The 20,829-nt window shown below is 41.8% G+C and overlaps 1 pseudogene; it reads left to right on the top strand.

Moving 5' to 3' along the window:
* The first annotated feature begins 1,408 nt into the window (after positions 1 to 1,408).
* On the top strand, positions 1,409 to 6,672 carry LOC127052405 (uncharacterized protein K02A2.6-like; annotated as a pseudogene).
* The last annotated feature ends 14,157 nt before the right edge of the window (positions 6,673 to 20,829 follow it).

Here is a 20,829-nt window from a genome sequence, read left to right as displayed (position 1 = left end):
GACGATAGATGGGATTCTGGTGCTGCTCCAGTAACAGAAAGAAGTAGAAGTCAAGGTGAAGAACAAACAAAACAAAAAAAACTGCTTGTTTGCACTGACTGTGAAAGTGAAACTAAAAATCATGGCTACTCTGACCGGGCCACTGGAATCTTTTGATGAGAAAGTAGTGCAATGGCATGTGTATACTGAGCGTTTTGAGCTTTTTGTTATTGCAAATGACATTACAGAAGAGAAGAAGGTGCCAATATTCTTAAGTGTTGTAAGGGCTAAAACCTACTCCCTGCTACGCAGCTTTCTACACCCTGTTAAGCCTGAGACCAAATCTTACAGTGACATTGTGGAAATCCTGGGGTCCTATTTTTCCCCCAAACCACTGGTAATTGCTGAAAGATATAGGTTCCACAAAAGAGACCAAAAAGAAGATGAAACAGTTGTACAATTTGTAGCAATTTTAAAAAAGCTAGCAGAACACTGTGAATTTAAGGAGATGTTAAAGGATGCCCTGCATGACAGGTTAGTGTGTGGCCTGTACAGGGAAGCTATATGGAAGCGCCTACTGATAGAGGCTCAGCTTACATTACAGAAGGCTGTTGATATTGCTATCTCCATGGAACTGGCTACAAGGGAGGCGCAATACATCGGTGCATCCCCTAGGGTGCAAAAAGTGTCACAGGAACCTACGCACAAAACTGTGCAGAGTCAGGAATGTTACCGCTGTGGTAAGCCGGGTCACCAGGCATCAGAATGCTGGTGTAAGGACCTGGTATGTCAACACTGTGGCAAAAAGGGACACAGTGAGTGTGCCTGTAAACAAAAGAAAAAGATGCCTGTGATCAGGCCAACAAAAAGAAGAACCCTGCATACCCTAGAGCAGACCCAGGATGATCAAGGTGACACCTCATTGCAAGAGGAAGTGCCACTGCATGTTTTGTCTTTGGCAGTGGGCTCACATGAATACTCGGTAATTCTGTTGTTGGATGGCAAACCTATACATATGGAACTGGACACCAGTGCAGCTGTCTTGCTGGTCTCAGAGACTGTGTATAAAGAAAAGCTACAGCATCTTCCGCTGAAGGCAACAAAAACTGTTCTGAAGACGTATACGGGAGAAGCTGTGCCCATGTTGGGCACTATTGATGTTAGTGGAGCTCAATGGACAGGCTGCTAAATTGCCACTGTTTGTGGTGAGAGGTAATTACCCAGCCTTAATGGGTAGGTCTTGGCTTGGGAAGATTCAGCTGAACTGGGCAGAAGTGCACCGGATGACTAAAGAAGAAACCAGTCTGACCCCTATACTAAGGAAACATGCTATTTTGGAGAGGATCTGGGAAGTATGAAGGGAATCACTGTGACATTGAACATTAAACCTGACAGTCCACCAAAATATCTGAAAGCCTGAACTGTGCCATATGCCATCAGACCAAAAGTTGAAGCAGACCTGGAGCACCTGGTCACCAATGGAGTGCTAATACCAGTTACCCATAGCCCATGGGCCACTCCTATCATTCCAATAGTGAAGAAAGATGGCTCCCTCTGGATTTGTGGTGATTTTAAAGTCACTGTCAACCCAGTGTTGTGTGCAGAGCAATGCCCGCTTCCATGACCTCTTCATGGGCCTGGCTGGGGGACAAAAGTTCAGTGAGATTGATCTGAGTCAAGCATATTTACAGATGCACGTCGATGAAAAGTCCCAAGAGCTGTTGACTATTGTGACTCATAAGGGGCTTTATCGATACTGTCGCCTACCCTTCGGAATAACGTCTGCTCCCGCTCTGTTCCAGAGGGCTACGGACCATATCTTGTGTGGCTTGTCAGGAGTTCAGTGCTATCTGGATGATATCCTGGTCACTGGAAGGAATGAAGAGGATCACTTAAAGAATTTAGAGGCTACCCTACAAAGACTGGAAGAGTATGGCCTATGAGTTCGCAGAGACAAGTGTGAATTCTTCCAGCCCTCTGTTGAATATTTGGGACACATCATTGATGCTGCGGGTCTTCATAAGACCCCTGCAAAAGTTAAGGCTATTGTGGAGGCTCCCACACCTCGAAATGTAAGCCAGCTGCGCTCGTTTCTAGGACTACTGAACTATTATGGAAAATTCATCTCACAGTTAGCCACACTGCTAAAACCACTTCACGAGCAACTTGGGCAGAACAAGGCCTGGAAGTGGCCTGAAGCCTGTGATGTTGCATTTAACAAAGCTAAGGATGCATTGCTAAATTCTGAAGTTCTAATGCACTTTGATCCATCCTTACCCCTACAATTGGCCTGTGATGCCTCCCCTTATGGAGTGGGAGCAGTCATGTCACATATTATGCCTTCGGGAGAAGAGAGACCTATTGCTTTTGCTTCACGCACTCTAAGCAAAGCAGAAACTAACTATGCCCAAATTGAACGTGAGGCATTAGGAATTGTTTTTGGAATTCGGAAGTTCATCAGTACCTGTTTAGGCGGAAGTTTACTCTTCTCACAAACCATCGGCCTCTGATGTCAATTTTTGGACCCTACACAGGCATTCCCCCATTAGCTGCTAGTCATATGCAATGTTGGGTATTGTTACTTTCAGCACACACATATGAAATCAAATATCGGAAATCCACTCTGCACAGCAATGCAGATAGCCTCTCAAGGTTGCCTTTGCCAAGATAGTGCCCAAAAGGAAATCTTCTACTTTGAACAGGTAGAGAATACACCCATCACTGCTACTCAGATAAAGAAGGCAACTCGTGTTGACCCAGTATTGTCTCAAGTTATGGACCTCGTGATGCATGGAAAATCTTGACAAACCTCTCCGGTCTCACCTGACCTTGTTACCTACATGTCCAGGAGGATGGAATTATCGGTCCAATCTGGTTGTTTGCTGTGGGGGAGATGTGTCATTATCCCACCACCACTGAGATCACAGATGTTAGAACAGCTACATTCCGGTCACTGTGGAATAGTGTGCATGAAGGAAATTGCACAAAGCTATTTTTGGTGGCCTGGATTGGACAGTGCTATTGAAGAGAAGGCAAAAGCTTGTATGTCATGTCAGGGTGTGAGGAATGCACCCCAGTGGGCACCCCTACACCCATGGGACTGGCCTGAAAACCCATGGCAACGTATTCACGTTGACTTTGCTGGCCCCCTTGAAGGAAGCATGTTCTTGGTGGCAGTAGATGCCCATTCTAAATGGCCAGAAGTCTGTATAATGCAGTCCACTACTGCAGAGAGTACTATCCAAAAACTACAGGGATTCTTTAGTCGTTTTGGTCTGCCAGAACAACTTGTGAGTGACAACGGACCGCAGTTCATCTCTCAGGAGTTTCAAAATTTTATGAAGGCAAATGGGATACACCACATCACTTCAGCACCATATCATCCATCCACCAATGGATTAGCTGAAAGATTTGTGCAGACAATGAAACACGCTTTGAAATCAGCAAGGGGACAACACTCCATTCGAAAGCGTCTGGATACCTTCTTACTTTCCTACAGAAACACACCTCATGCTACAACCAAGGCATCCCCAGCCTTTCTAATGATGGGACGACAGCTGCGCACTTGCTTTGATCTGCTGAAACCTTCTGAACCCTGACAAATTGTGCAATGTCAGCAGCAATATCAAGTCATCACACGGGCACCCAGAGCGAAAGACCGAACCTTTAGCTCGGGACAGCCAGTTTTGGCTCGGAATTATACTTCCGGAGTTAAATGGGTCCCTGCCACGATCATCACTCAAACAGGACTGAGGTAAACAGGATGAAGTTCAATAAAGATAAATGCAAAGTGCTCCACTTAGGAAGGACCAATCAGTTTCACACATACAGAATGGGAAGAGACTGTCTAGGAAGGAGTATGGCAGAAAGAGATCTAGGGGTCATAGTAGACCACAAGCTTAATATGAGTCAACAGTGTGATACTGTTGCAAAAAAAGCAAACATGATTCTGGGATGCATTAACAGGTGTGTTGTAAACAAGACACGAGAAGTAATTCTTCCGCTTTACTCTGCGCTCGTTAGGCCTCAACTGGAGTATTGTGTCCAGTTCTGGGCACCGCATTTCAAGAAAGATGTGGAGAAATTGGAGAGGGTCCACAGAAGAGCAACAAGAATGATTAAAGGTCTTGAGAACATGACCTATGAAGGAAGGCTGAAGGAATTGGGTTTGTTTAGTTTGGAAAAGAGAAGACTGAGAGGGGACATGATAGCAGTTTTCAGGTATCTAAAAGGGTGTCATCAGGAGGAGGGAGAAAACTTGTTCACCTTAGCCTCCAATGATAGAACAAGAAGCAATGGGCTTAAACTGCAGCAAGGGAGATTTAGGTTGGACATTAGGAAAAAGTTCCTAACTGTCAGGGTAGTTAAACACTGGAATAGATTGCCTAGGGAAGTTGTGGAATATCCATCTCTGGAGATATTTAAGAGTAGGTTAGATAAATGTCTATTAGGGATGGTCTAGACAGTATTTGGTCCTGCCATGAGGGCAGGGGACTGGACTCGATGACCTCTCGAGGTCCCTTCCAGTCCTAGAGTCTATGAGTCTATGAGGACCTATTTCCTACACAGTCTGGACTGCAGAGACTCTTACCTGGCAGCGACATGTAGATCAGCTGTTGCCAGGTCATGCCAGTCCTCAGGACACATCTGCAGTTGTGTGGTCTGACTTCACTTCTTCTGGTGCACCGAATCACGAATCAGCTGTTCCTGACTGTTCTTCTCCATTACTGCCGGTGGCTGAGATACTCCTTTGCCCAGCACGAGCTGATACAACTTCCTCACCCATTCGTGCTGCGGACCCTGAGCCCATGGTACATTCAGGTGCAACAACACCAGAAGTTCGCCGTAATCCACCTAGAGACAGAAGGCCTCCTCATCGGCAAGATCTTTAGCTAGGGTGAACCCACAGTTATGGGGCAAAATAATCCCCAGTATTTAGTCAGGAATGGAGGCAGTCTACCCTCCTTCTCTAGTCTAGTGTGTGTTTTATTTATGTGATGTTCTTATTGAGGGGGAGGAATATGTTGTGTATTTGGTTGTCATGGTTTTTGTTCCTATGGCAACCGAGTTAGATTATTAGGGGATAGCCCAGCCAGTTTCGGCTGGTTAGGTGAGCTCTGTGTCTGTAAATAAATGGTAGTTTTGTTAGCTGTCTGCTCTCTGCCTCAAGTGATTTTTTCCTAAACCGGCTGCCCCCAAGGATATAACAGTTATCTAGTCCATCCCCCCCACACTGAAGCAGGATTAAGTATACGTAGACCATCCCTGACAGAAGTGTAACTAACCTGTTCTTAAAAACCTCCAGTGATCAGGATTCTACAATCTCCTTTGATAACCTGTTCTATTGCTTAACTAGCCTTACAGTTAGATATTGGGGATACTTTCTAACTTAAATCACTGTCTTCTTTATAACAACCAAAGATTGTTATCTTGTCCTCCCTTTGTCTTCTGTAGACTAAATATGCCTAATTTTTTCAACCTTTCCACATAGGCGAGGTTTTCTAAACCTTTCCTCATTTCTGTTGCTCTCCTCTGGATTTTCTCCAATTTGTTCACATCTTTCTTAAACTGTGGTTCCCAGAACCAGACAGAGTCATCCACCTGAGGCCTCACTAGTCCTGAGTACAGCAGAAGAATTACCTTCTATGTCTTGCATATAACACTCCAGTTAATAAATCCCAGAATGTGTGCCTTTATTGCAACTGCATAAAACTGATCATTCATTCATTCAATTTGTGATCATAAGCCCCAGTTCCTTTTCTGCAGTACTACTGCCTAACCAGTTATTCCCCATTTTGTATTTGTGCCTCTGACTTTTCCTTCCTAAGTGTAGTACTTTGCATTTGTCTTTATTGAGTTTCATCTTATTGGGTTCAGAACAATTCTCCACTTTATCAAGATCATTTTTAATTCTAATCCTACCCTCCTTTCTTGGTGTCCTCTGCAAAATTTATAAGTGTACTCTTCACTCCATCTTCCAAGTCATTAATGAAAATATTGACTAGTACTCTACACAAGATGGAAACTTGAAGGACCCCACTTGAAATGTCCTCCCAGTTTGACTGTGATCTACTGATAACTACTCTTTTAGTATGCTTTTTTTCAAACCAGTTGTGCACCCACCTTATAGTAATTTCATCTAGACCACATTTCTCTAGTCTGCCTATAGTTTTGCTTATATCCATAGGCAATTGAACCTCTGAGAAGAAAGCTAGGTGCAAATAGGTAAAATATGACAATGAGAGAATTATATATGCTCCTAATCAGCATGCAGCAGTAAGAAAATGAGAAAGGAGAATTAGCAAACTTTTGCCTACACAAAAAGCAGGAAAACAAAGGCAAAACTGAAATGTTCTGGGCCTGCTGATTCCACACATTGTGGTCTCCTCAAATCATAAAGACCTGCTATACTATCTCACACCAAAAGACATAACTAGTGCAAAGCCAATTTTTGAGGTCCTTTCTGAGATCCTCCCTCTTACCTTCCCCATGCTTTCCGGAATACCTGAAAGCATTCCAGATTAAGATCAATATTACTATCAGTAGGTTTCAGAAGAGCTCAGGTGGAGTGAGAATCTGGATGGGATAAATTAGGAAATTCATCTGTACATGTGGATGGTGGCTAGTTAATATACTTGTGCTTTTGTAATTGTACTTACATTCTCATATCTTTTCTTACAGCTAGATATCTGACATCTGCAAGCTCCCCCTAAGGCAGTCCCAATAGATAGAGCAGAAAGCCAATGAGGGTTCAGCTAAGGGTTTTTTGTTTGTTTGTTTTTAACTTCCTTTTCTATTCTCTCTTTCTCTTGTTTTATTTGGCTAGGATGAAAGAAAGTGGGGATTGATTATGCTTGTTTAAACATTGAACATTGTCAGTCTGCATATCTGTGTTTGCATTATGGTCACCTCCCCCACTTCTCTTCTTTTGTTTGCTACAATCACATATAGCATCTTCTCTTAAATTAAATTGTAAGCTCTTTAGAGTATGGACAGAGTATTCCAATGTGGTTGTATAGTGGGCGTCCTGCACAATGAGGCCCTGATTATGACTGGGGCTCTTGGGCACTACTACAATAAATAATAATAATAATTATTATTATTTTTGTAAGCTGGGTTCTTTTCTCTCAGAGAGGGTGCTAAAGAAACACCTCATTTTCTGTACCTCTCTTTCATTCTTGTTTCTGTTTCACTGTTTGTTGTTTTTAATGAAAATTGTTTTTACTACATGAAAGAGTTATTACACTGGCTCTTAGTCCTCTGCATTTCTCCAAAGGTTTGTATGGCAGAGGCAAGAGAAGCCCAGTGTGGGATGCAATCTAGTCTGTTGAAATATAAAAATTGCTGATGTTGGAACTTACTGGCTTCCTGGCTTGCTGCTGCTACCTGATAGGTTCTCAGGAGATCTTGCTTTTTCATTACCTACCAATATTTCTCAACTCTGATTCTATATGCTGGGCACCTGCCTTTTCTTTATCTTTCCTTCCCAGTTAGCCCAACATTTGGCAGTGGTCTCTGAGAGGCCCTTCCCAACTACTAGCGATGATGAGGAACTATTCCTGTCAGATCCAGTGTAGCCAGCAATACCACATCAGGTGCAAGAGAACCAGAAATATTTTGCTATTCTGTGCTGGAACCCCTGTGACACTGGTAGACCAGGTGCCAGCTCATGCCAAAGTTGCTACATCTCAACTGAACACTGACAAATACATAGCTGGAATCAGTCAGTTCAGCTGTGTGTTAGTGTTGTTAAAATAGGTATTAAAATTATATGTGTTTAGGGTTTAGACTAATGCTTTTATTAATTATTAACTGAATGCTTGTGAGTTGCTGCATGCATTATTCTCACTTATAACATCTGTATCCAATATTGTAGGTAATATTTGAGCAGCTCTATTGTGAGCATCTGTAACTATGTAAATCACCAGACAGGAAAGAGACATTAATTAGTGTGAGGTGCTGATCTACAACAGAAGGTGTTACATCCGTCCCAACAGAAAAGGTCCATCGACACCACAAGGATGGTGGGATGTTAAAAAGGGCAAAATACTTTGTTGTTCTGTTCTCCCCTCTTGGAGATGAGTCGTGCAAGTGGATTCCTCCCATCATCAGAGTTTGCAGCTCAGAGAACATGGCAGGAGGGAGCTAAAAACCCCAAACAAAATAAACTAGTTATCTGTAGGATACGTGGACTCTGAGGGGTAAAAGTTTTCTAGGCATAAGGAAGAGATCCTCAGCTCTAAAGAACATATAGAGCCTGCTTATTATAGAAGCTTCTATTACCTTTTGAAATTTAAGATTGTAACTCACTTGTGTGTATATGTTTACCTGCTTTAATCTTGGAAATAACTCATTTCTTTTTCCTACTTAATAAATCTTCAGTTAGTTTATTATAGGATTTGCTACAAGTATTGTTCTTAGTGTGAGATGCAAGCTGCAACTGGCCTGGTGTAAGTAACTGATCCTTTGAGACTGGGAAGACCTAAATATTGCTGTGATTCTTAGTGTAAGGGACCAGCTATCACAAAGACCATTTTACCTGTGGGGAAAGAGAGATTTGAGTATTCAAAGGGACTGTCTGTGACTCCATGTTAAGGATGTTATCAAGTGTAAATGACTCTGGCACTATAATTGGTTGGTGATAGGGTTGCCAACGCTGACTGAAGCTAGTTCAGGAGACGTTTTCCCCCAATATGACGTAAATTTCATTTTTTTAAAATAGTCTATTAAAATGTCCTGGATTGCTTTCAGTAGTCACTGGGAGATTGATGCCGGTTCTGGGAGACTCCAGACCAATCCAGGAGAGTTGGCAACCCTAGCTGGTAAAACCTAAGAATAGCACTCACAACCAGTTTGGGGTTTGAGCCCTGCCTCCTAATAGTCTGCCCTGAGGTTCATAAGCATTCTTGAGTCACCACAGGTAGCATTACAACCCCTATGGTCTTACAGCATGTTCTAATACCTGAGGTGGTTTTTGAAAATGCCTCTGCCACCACCAGCTGGACAAGGCAAAATCATGTGTGCAGTCATTGCTGCACTTGCTTTTATCCCTGTCCATTGCCCTGCAACTGCATTATGAGGCAATCACCACTCCTAATTTGCATATGCCCCACCCCCTTTCTTAGTATTTAATTGATTGATAAATATATAAAAAGCATCCATTTCAGGCTCTGAGTGCTTCCTCCTTTAATTAAAAACACAGGTAATACACAGACTGTAGCCTCAGCACACATATCTACTGATGCTTTTTGGAAGATGTAACTTTCAGGGTGTCTCAGACACAAAAATTACCATCCTTACCACTTCACTAATTCCAACTTGCCACTAACACAAGTTGAGGAAACTACTGGGAACCTAACAAGTGCTTATCAAGTCTAACATCTTTGTTCACCTAGTCTACTGCCTTACCATCTGCTCTTCACTTGTAGAGGACTTAACATAAAACAGGAGCTAAAGTAAATGCAGATATTCCACTGCTGTCTATTTAGCTTTCATTAAGTGAGTTGGTGCAGTGCTCAGACTCCTTCTCAAAACCAGCCCATCATCTAAAAGTATTTACATAAGACTCTTTGCATTATATTCCAACCTCTGCAACACTAGTATTAACTACTGACATCTGCCAAGTCTGACTAGTAAGTGCTTTATAGTATCAATTCATCCCAAGCAAAAAGCATTTCTGAGTGCAGCAGTGCTCTTGTTAGTGCCAATAAGAAGTATCAGAGCTCATATGACACCTAGCAGAAATTAGTACCCACATTCAAAGAAAAGCTTTTGTTATTTCCCAGAGTATTATGTGGACTTTATTGAGATGACTGCATCTGACACCTGCTGTAATATAAAATGCAGCTATAATTAGCCAACTGATGCTCACTGCAGTTTAGGTCGAATCCCTTCTGTGGGAATTATACTTTAAAATATTCAGAACTCCAAGTGGCTCTCATTACATTTAATTTTTACTTAGAATTAGGTGGTCTAGAAAAAAAATTTAGGATTGTAATAGCCCCCCGCTGAATGCCACACAGCAACGTGAAAACCCATAGATTTTTTTCCAAATAAAAAAAATGAGAACAGCAGACTACACTACAGCCTTCAATTGAAGTCTGGCTTTGCTTAATTGTACTTTTTGCACTCATCAGTCTCTCCTCTTCAGAGCAAGCTACAAAAATTGCCTGAATAGCCAAAGAAAAGTTTCCCACAGTCACTGGCCACAGAAAAACACCATTGTCCTTCCTCACAGTTTGATGGACAACATTTCTATAAATGGGTAGCCAGTCTGTCAATGGCACCCTTGCTGAAAAGGCAAAAGAAGAGAACAGATTCTGCCAATATCTGACAAAGCATGTTAACACATAATCAGGCATTCACTAGTCAGGCAGCTGCCCCTGGGACCTTCATAACACAGGTGCCTTTAAGCCATTTCCTATTCACAGATAAAGGAAACAAGCAGGAGATACCTGGGAAAGGAGCAGTCTATTATGGCTTGTAAAATGTCCATCTTCTAGGCTGCAGGCATAAAAACAGAAAGGACATAAAGGAAACTTCAGTGTTAATGGTTAAATTATAAAACAGCAGAATTCTCACAAAACTCATAACTTTAGTCTTGGTCTAAAAAATGTTTAGTGGCAGAGCAGCACCAAGTCTCTGATTAACCCAGGAGTCTTCTTCACTCCTCTGACCACATCAAACTGAGCAAATGAGCTCTCATGTCTCCAAAGCTAATAACTGGAACAAAAATTTAGCCAACCCAAGTGAAGGTCCCAAGGCTATCACCTTCACCTATCACTTGTTCCTAGGCGGCTTTTGCCATGTATAATCCTATCCCTTGCTCACCCAGCTGTGATCACTAAATTCACCCTCTAACTGGGAACGTTGCAATTTTCAGTAGGACATGCTTGGTACTATTCAATAACTAGCCACTAAAAGTTGTTAAGCTGTGAGGTAAAGACCCACTTCAAGCTAACAGCATGACTTCCAGGGTATTCTATTCCCAGCCAGCCTGAGGAACAAGCGTCATTTGGTAGCCAATGTTATCTATTAGGCTATTAGATAGGGTGATCATTTTAGCTTTAAAGAATACATCAAGTCTCTAGGGTTCGTTTTGCTTTACTCTTTTTAAGTTTCCTAAAGTAACCTTAATTCACACAAATTGTTAACACACAAAAAAGTGCCTTTTCTTGACAACACAGATTTGAACCATTTAAAAAATCAGAACATATTAAGTGCTAAAACCTCTGCCTGTAATCCTGCAAACATGCACATGCTTAACTCTGAGCACACAAACAGTCCCACAGACTTCACTTGGGCCAGATAGACACATAAAACGATGACTTCGATGAGACTACACAAGTGCTTGATGTTAAGCACATGAGTAAGTGTTTGCAGGATCAAGGTCTATGAAAATGGCTGAGGCATGTGCTGTTTCTTCCAGACATGCCCCCTGTAGAAGCAGCAAGGATAAAGAAATGTAAAACCACCACTGGAATCCTCCTTACATTACTGTGAACCTCCTGTGGCCAACTATGCTGGCTTTATGTCATAATCCAAGGGTAGCACAGCAAAAAGTAGCCACGGTGGGGCCAAGAATTTGGCCTAATAAGAATAAACAACTATGAAAAAGTTCCTCTGTGTAGTTCTTTGTGAGATTGTGCTGAAGTCCTGCCTTCCTGTAGATAGAAATATTCCAAAGTGCACCGACGTGACTTCTGAAAATTAGTTAGCTGAACAGATTTGCTTTTAAAAATAAACAATTTTTACATACATACAATAACAAATATTTTCCTATTATTAAAGCTCTTCACCTAATGTGTTGTATATATATAAAAGATCTATAAAGATCTAATGGAAAAACAGCCTCAGAAAATGTAAATGAAAAATACAGTAACTATGTTATTTTTCTTTGACAGTTTTGAGAACAGCGTGAGACGTCTCAGAATTTCCCATATCTGTCTCACTAACCTGGAGTTACTCTTCTCACTTTTAAAAAAGGCTGCTTGATCCCACCAAAAATCTTTTTAAAAAATGGAATGGGATTCATCCTATATGAATCAAGTTCTGTACATGCTTTTGACCAATTAATAAATACCAAGGAGAAGGAACTATGAAAACAACCAATTCTAGCATCCTTATTTTAAGACAGGGCTGTGTGATATAAGCTAACAGTCATGTTTTATCTTTCCTTTCTGGCATTTGTATTTCTTATTTCAGACCAATTTTGGGCTTCTTGATTACTCTTATTACAGTTAGACAGTCCAAGTTCTAGAGATAAGAAATTGAGAGAACCGGGAGTCTCTCATCTTTTAACTCCAAATTAGTTGGATAATAATAATGCTGTATCTGTAGAAATAGAATTCAAAATATTAATTTTTCATTTACATGTGAGAAGTCAAAAGAGGCTCTGAATAGTAAGCTGGACATTTGGAAATGTAACAACACAGTGAAGTCTCAGTTGGGTCTCTTGAATCAAATTCTACCCTCAGCTATCAATACCATCCCACTGACTCCAAGGGGACTGCACAGGGGTAATTAAGCATAGAACTTGTATAAAGGTAACAGTTGGTATTAAAGATTTTATTCAGATTCTTTAAAACAAAAAATAAAAATGAAGATGAAACTATATAATGTATAAGTTACTGCATATCATTCTATACAAAAAATTATGCACACAAAATATTCTTTAGGTATTTGTATGTTAGTTTCTGAACAGGCACAACTCAAATAGTAGCATCAATATGCTGCAACCTTGATCTGGAAACCCCGACCTGGAAACCCCAGATTTAGGTGCAAAAGCTAGCTTGGTGTTCACCTTCTCCACTGAGACTGCCAACAGAGACGTTAATTGTGACAGTGTGGTCTGCAGACTGGACTGATCCCACCAACTCATTTCAATAGGTCATTAAACTGACATTAGACGGTACAAATGTTCTATTACTACTGATATGGACCAGTTCAAACTCGCAACATAGGCCCCAGTCCTGTACAGTCTGACAGTGCTTAATTTTATACAGGTGACTAGTCCCATTGAATTCGATGGGACTACTCAGGTACATAAAGTTAAGCACGTGCATAAATGTTTGCAGGATCAGGACTTGAGATGACAAAGACTCCATTAACAATTCCTTGAGCTCCAATAGGAAAATATATATAGTGAAAAGATGAATGAGACTTTTTATTTTGCCAACTTACTATGATATTGGTGGCTGTATAAGCACTTACCCTATATTTTAAAGTATTATTTGTTTCATAATCAGCCAGAAGTAACAGAAAAATGTAGTATGTGGTACAAATACAGGATGGGATTTTCAAATGAGCCTACGGGAGTTAGGAACCTAATTCTTGCAGTTCATTGTGCAATGGATGTCTAAGTCCCTTAGGCCCCTTTTAAATAAATCCAAGCTGACACACTAAAAACTATGGCTCAAAAAGAAAATAGCATAAAAATATAAAAAGGGAGTCATTTGTCAACCATATATAATGAAATATTCAAAAAGGCTAGAGAATCACTAGGTTATGTGATACCTTACTGAGCCAGCAATTCTTGCCTCTGAAATAAAATTGTTAACTGTGCACTTAGGCCTGGATCCAATTTCCATGGAAGTAAACGGACAGGTGCTCATTGGATCAGGCTCATAATGACAGATGTAATAACTGCCCAGTTACTTGGTTACAGAAATTTACAAGCTCAACTGCTAAAACAGGAGGTGATTGTACATTTGAAAGGCTTAGTAGTTTTATAGCAAAGGACAGAGAGGTTGTACACATAGCAAAGGACTTAGTTCCCCACTAAGATGAAGTGTGCAGAGCTTGTAGTCATACAGTCTGAGCCCCATGAGCCCGATGTGACACTGCACCCTATATTCTTCATAGTGATATTCTGATGATGTGATTATAGCATAATTATTATTTATTTTTGCAACATAAGTCATGGGAGGTGTCATTGGAAAAGATATGATTTGAATATGATTATCCTATTTGTATGCATGTATAATTTTTATATCGGAAGTTATGAATATTGACTAAGTATCTGTATTTCAAATATAATTTCACCTGAGTAATGCCCACTAGACAAGATGCTTCCAGTCTAGATAGCTGGTTGGGAAGGGCCTATTCAGGGAAATGAGCCATTAGGGAAAACAACAGGCCTTAGGAGAAGCTATCTCCCACCTGTTGAGCCTTCCTGAGAATGCTACAGATAGCCTGTAACTAATGGCTGCTATGACCTTACAAGGACATGTGACCAGGCCACATGATGTTGGACTCAATCTTGGGATGTCAATATTTTTCCACAAACTGAACTGGGAATCAAGTTTTGAAACAAAAGGTTCCCGCCATATGGTAAAGCTATATGAAGCAGGGAGTTACATCCTCTGTGGTTCTTCACTCCCCACACAAGAAGACTCCTGGAAACATCTGAGGAACAAAGGGTATGGCTACACTTGAAATTTCAAAGCGCTGCCACGGCTGGGAGCCGCACTTCCAGCGCTGCGGCACTGTTTACATTGGCGCTTTACACTGCTGTATCTTGCAGCGCTCAGGGGGATGTTTTTTTCACACCCCTGAGCAAGAAAGTTGCACCGCTGTAAAGTGCCAGTGTAGCCAAGCCCAAAGACTGAACTGGGGGAAGTGTTGGACCCAGGCTAAAGGGATTTCTAGCCTGTTTATGAAACACCTGCAGATTCCAAGATGCAAAGCAAGTGCAGCTTGTACCGTAAGAATCTATAAGTCTGCCTGTACCATCAGTTAGGGTGAGAATATGCTATTCATACCCAATCTATTTAGTATATTAAGTTTAATTTGTGTTTTTTGTTTATTTGCTAGGCAATCTGCTGTGATCTGTTTGCTTTCACGTGTGATCACTTAAAATATATCTTCTGTAGTTAATAAATTTGTTTTTGTTTTAATCTAAACCAGTGAGCTTTGACTGGAGTCAGGGCCAGCTCTACAGTTTTCGCCGCCCCAAGCAGCGCACCAAATTGCCACCGCGATGGGAGCGGTCCATGTGCCTTTAGGGCGGCAGGCGCATTTCCGCGGCGGCGGCAGCTTCTATGTTTAGCTGAAGCTGCCCCAAATAGCTAAACATAGAAGCTGCCACCAAATTGCCCTCACCATGGAAATGCGCCTGCCGCCCTAACCGCACATGGACTGTCCCCTGCCCTCCGTCCGCAGCGGCATTTCGGCATGTTGCTTGGGGGCAAAATAACAGGGACTGCTGCTTCTTGCAGACTGTCGCCCCAAGCACCAGCTTGGAATGCTGGTGCCTGGAGCCGGCCCTGACTGGAGTGCTTGGGGAAAATCTCTGCTTGGTTTGCAAAAGTGTGCATTGTTCTTTTCACATTGAGGGAGAAGTGGATTGGGTATTAAACCCATATACTGCCCTGATTTTTACCAGGGCAGGACGGTTCTGCTCTGTGGTCCCAGGCTGGGAAGCTGGTACTTAGAAAGCCTGCGAGTAACTACAGCTGGGTGTGTCCCTACCTGTGTGAATGCTGGTGAAAGTGCAAGGTGGAGGGCTTTGCAGCTTGGCACAGCAGTGCAGTGTAAGAGGGAGCCCAAGCTGGTGGGTCAGGGGGCTCAGTGGTACCCCAATTTCAGGTGGCACCCCGGGGAGGATTCATTGCACCCGAATCGGCTGACATGGGCCAGCTGCGGGTGCTTAATTGCAAGGGAGACATGCCTCTATTATCTTAGACAGGATTCCTCAGGTGCTTAAAGTTAGGCATACACTTAAGTACCTTGCTGAATCAGGGTTTTATGGTCTTGGTTAGAGCCATGGCTACTACTGGATGCTCAGATAGCAGTTGAGTTTAAGAGTATTTTTTTTCATTTGTGCTTGGACAAAGGAGTATGACCTTTTACTTTGGACGTGGATCTTGCTATATCCATCCTTTTTTTCACCTTGAGTCCTGACTACTATAATGTTTTCTACTTGGAGTTAAATCAGACCACTCAGAATCTAAAGCTAGTGTAGGACATGCCAGCCTGCATTTTAAGCAAAGCTTCATACTGAGAACACATAACACTCGTGTTCTGTGATCTGCATGTGTGCTTCTGAGTAGAATTCAAGGTGTTTATACCTTAAAGACCTAAATAGGTCTAACTTATCTGAACGATGCCTCTCTCCCACTTCCATGCCGCTACAGTGGCTGACATCCACTTGGGCTGGAACTTTTCTGATGTAAGAGAAGGAGCTGTTGGTATGGCGTGGACCCTTCAACTCTGGAATGCACTGTCTTCACAAAGCTGAACCTTTTGAACACTCTGCAAAGTACATCTTTTTTCTTGGGGACTTGGAAAAAGGGCAGGTTGAATGTTGGAAAAGATTGTATTAGTATTATGTTAATTAGAAGGTACTGTATTTGTAACTCAGAGTGATGACCAGCTGATGTACATTTTTGTATATTAATTAAATGTTGTTATGAATTTTAAACTACATACAGGCACCCAGATCTTGGTATGAGTGCTTATCGTTTTATTAATATAGATAAATAAAAAAGAAAAATATTGCAAAGAAGACAAAGTTAAAGACAGCAGTATTTGGATGAAGTCAAATACCCTAGTGTTTGCATTTGTGTTAATATTTTCACAGGTTTCTTAACGTCTCAGGGAGCCATTTCTGGGATCAAAGCCTCACAAGAGCTAACCTTATCATATTTCAGTTCCTCAATGTTGGAAAATATCAAAAGAAAACCATTCCAAATTCCTTTCTTTCCTTGGTATTTGCATTGTTCAAATATCTTATCATTTAGCCAAATTATACATATTTAAATATTTTACTTTTTCCTTGTATGCTAATCTCTCAACCCTTGTATCTATTTTTGTCACTCTTCTATGAACGCTCTCCAATTTGCAAATATATTTCTGGTAATGACATACCCAGAACGTACTTCTATATTTCAGGTAAGTTCCTACCAGAGTCCTACAGTAACCCCCCTAATGAGATGCAGCTTATATGCAGACCAGAATTGCGTTGGCCAGTTTTACTGCCATATCCCATAACAACCTTATGTCTACTTTACTCTCTGCTATAACTCTTTAAAAGAGCAGGAGTACCTGTGGCACCTTAGAGACTAACAAATTTATTTGAGCATAAGCTTTCATGGCCTTCTGCCCACTTCATCAGATGCATGCAGTGGAAAATACAGTAGGAAGATATATATATACACAGAGAATATGAAACAATGGGTGTTACCATACACACTCTAACACTTAACTGATCATTCTTGTTAGAGTGTGTATGGTAACACCCATTGTTTCATGTTCTCTGTGTATATATATATATATATCTTCCTACTGTATTTTCGACTGCATGCATCCGATGAAGTGGGCTGTAACCCACAAAAGCTTATACTCAAATAAATTTGTTAGTCTCTAAGGTGCCACAAGTACTCCTGTTCTTTTTGCGAATACAGACTAACATGGCTGCTACTCTGAAACCTATAACTCTTACGTGTCTTTTAGAATCACTGCTTTTCAGGTTCCTTCCTTCCACAGAATATGCCTGTTTCAAACAATTTTCCTCAGTTGTATGGGCTTATACTTTTGCCCAGTTTGATTTCATTTTCTTATTTTCTGTCCATGCATTATTTCTCTGTTGTAGTTTTACTGAGGAATTGGTGATTGATTGATTAATAATTGATTGAAATTGATTACTGATCAATCTTTTAGACCACAGTAATCAATAAAGGTTCATCTCCTGAGGGTTACAGCATTAGGAATATTATCTGTATCGTGAGACTAAGACACCCTTCAAGCACACAAGAAACAATTACAATTTACTACTAGTCCCTTTATTAACAAATCCACTAAACAGATAAACAATCCCACAAGTCCTGAAATACAATAGCAGATAGAGAGATAAATGCATAGTATTTACCTATTAATTGCATCACTCACATCTCCTGTGGGGGGACCTTGGGTGTCAGTCATCATCTTCATCATCATCACCACCAGTGTTTGTCATCCTGGGATCTCCTAGTGTGTTTCTCCCTCTCCCCCTGACAACCAGGCCAGGCAACACCTTTTTATCCTTAGTTATGCTTATGCCTGCTAAGGCTCATACATATGCATAAGAGTTTCAACCCATTTTTCCTTATCCATACTTCCATACCTCACTAATTTAGGGGTGCTGCAACTCTCACTGATTAACCCTTTAGTTCCCCTCATTCTCATTAATATCTACGTCAATGAGTTACCACAGCAACTTGAGGTTATTACAGAATCCGCCAAAATGTTACTATTGGGCACCTTGTGATATTAACTGGTATGTTGTGGCATATTTTCCAGTCTAATGCAGCATAGCTTCCAGAATATCAGCACATCTTGTACTGTAATTTTACACTTAACTGTTTCAGGATTATCTTTTGGTTACCTAGCCATGCCAACTTATTTCAGGCCTAAGGCCTTATATGGCTGAGTTTCTTACAGGCCTGGTGTTACAATATTAATTCTTAAATTTCACCTCTATATCTTAATATCTTTTATTATTGGCTACGCTGTCCTCATTCATGTTCAGAACAATTAATTATCTAGTATCTTCTTTGAATTTCAGATTCTGAATGTACGGAGAGATCCACTTATGAAACTTCAAAATAGATCCAGGCCCCTCTTAGATAATGAAAACCAAGGAGACTACCTATGTCTTTTATATTGATAGGGATACTTAATGCTTCCATGAAGGAAACAAACTGCCATCAACATGAACAATTGCTATGATCTAGTCCCTGATTAATACACATTTGACATTATTTGACATTAACAACCTTGCAAATTACTTCACAGTCTCTTACCTCCCTTTTCTAGTGAAGACCACTGAGAAGCCAGTAGCAGCGCAACTACAGCAGAGGTGGGGAAACTACGGCCTGCGGGACCATCCTACCCTGCCCGTGAACTCCTGGCTGGGAAGGGTAGCCCCCGGTCCCTCCCCCGCTGCCTCTCCTCCCCTGCAGCCTCAGTGCACCTCGTGGGCAGCAAGCTCCTGCCGCTCGAAGTGGCATGGTAAGGGGGCGGTGGTGGCACGTGGGTGGCGGCAAACATTTGTAGGGAGTTCTGGGGGGCACTCAGGGGACAGGGAACAGTTGGATCGGGAGAAGGTTCTGGGACAGGGCAGTCAGGGGTCGGGGAATGCGGGAGGAGGTTGGATAGGGCATGGGAGTCCCAGGGGGCCTGGCAGGGGGTGGGGGTGTGGATAGGGGTCGGGTGGAGTCAGGGGACAGGGAGCAGCGGGTTGCATAGGGGGTGGGGTCCCGGGGGGGCAGTTTGGGGCAGGAGTCCTGGGAGGGGGTGGTCAGGGAACAAGGAACAGGGGGGGTTGGATGGGTTGGGAGGTCTGAGGGGGCAGTCAGGGGGTGGGAAGTGGGAGGGGGCAGATAGGGGGCAGGACTAGGCTGTTTGGGGGGCACAGCCTTCCCTACCTGGTCCTCCATACAGTTTTCCACCCTGATGTGGCCCTCAAGCCAAAAAGTTTGCCCACTCCTGAACTACAGTAACACTCAATATTCTCCCTTTTTTAAGGCCCAAAATTAGTTGGGCTTCACTCCTGGATATGGTAACAAAACCATTACTCCCAGTGGTTAATCATCTCGTAAAGAGAATGAGCAGAGGTCAGATGTCCACACTGGTGCTATTAGATCTATCAGCCATGTTCAATACTTTAATGGGACAGACAGAAGTACTTTACATAGGCTTTGCTCGTTCTTTCCAAAGACCAAGGAGGGCTGTGTTGGACAACTGTTCTTCTTCTCCTAGGGTTCTCTAGTCCACATGAATCAGTCTCATTACTCCTTATGTTCATATACATGAAGCCACTGTGGGAGATTATGAGATATAATAGATCAGCGTCACCACCAATAGTCTTATGATATTCAGATCTATGTCTCCTTTTCTTCATTTACAGATAGAACTGTTTCGCCACTCCAAAAGCACTTGCCAGATATAAGAATAAAATGCTTGTGGACGGAGGAAATACTTTGAGTCTCTGCTAGTTAGTAAAGCTGAAAACTAAATTGAGGGCATCCATCTATCAATTGCTAAAGTGGTTCCAATCTTACTGGATACAGCTCTGTTCCCAGATAGCAACAATGGTCTGATACACCTTCTCTTATCTTCAGCTGGCCAATAAACTGCAATCTCTCTCAGAAGTGGAGTTTGCTATAGTTACCCATGCTGTTGTCACTTCAAGGCTGACAAATGTAGTAAGTGCTATTTCACCCTACCCTTGAAGGCCACTTGGAAACTTCAGTCACTGCATAATGTTATTGCCCGTATCTTGTGCAACAGAGATGAATGAGAAAATATTATACTTGTGTTTCATACTGACTAGCAAGTCACTTTCATGTGCAATTCAAAGTGCTGTGGTTTGATGGATTTGGTTGTTTTTTTTTAATTTAGACAGCCCCATTTTTATCCAGTCACAACATTTATATATTGTCTATCCTACAGGTTTTACTGCATGAGTCTGTGGCACGAAAGTCCCAGTTGGCCATTCTTGGCTCTGGAATTCACTCCACATTTTTGGGCAGGCCTGCAAAATATTTTTTTGACACCCCTTTCCAAACTCAACTGATGTATTTTCTCAATTTGCACAGCTAGTGTTCTGTCCCTTTTTTCAAGGACATGTTTGCAGGAAAAAGCTACCAAAGTACTTTCAAAATAAAAATAATTAAAATGGAAGTTGTCCTCTGCATTTATAGTTCCTCTAAAATAGGAGGACCTTTAGAAACAGGCTTTTCAGGACCCCACGTTGGCTCTGACCACCAGAAATCCATCTAAACCCAAGTCTAGCAACTTAGAAAGTAAGTCTATACTGCAAAGAAAAACCACAGTGCTGAGTCTCAGAGCCAGGTCAATGGACTCAGG

This window comes from Gopherus flavomarginatus, chromosome 5 (assembly GCF_025201925.1).
Source record: "Gopherus flavomarginatus isolate rGopFla2 chromosome 5, rGopFla2.mat.asm, whole genome shotgun sequence".
Taxonomy (NCBI): Eukaryota; Metazoa; Chordata; order Testudines; family Testudinidae; genus Gopherus; species Gopherus flavomarginatus.
This window is presented reverse-complemented; position numbering and strand designations above follow the sequence as displayed.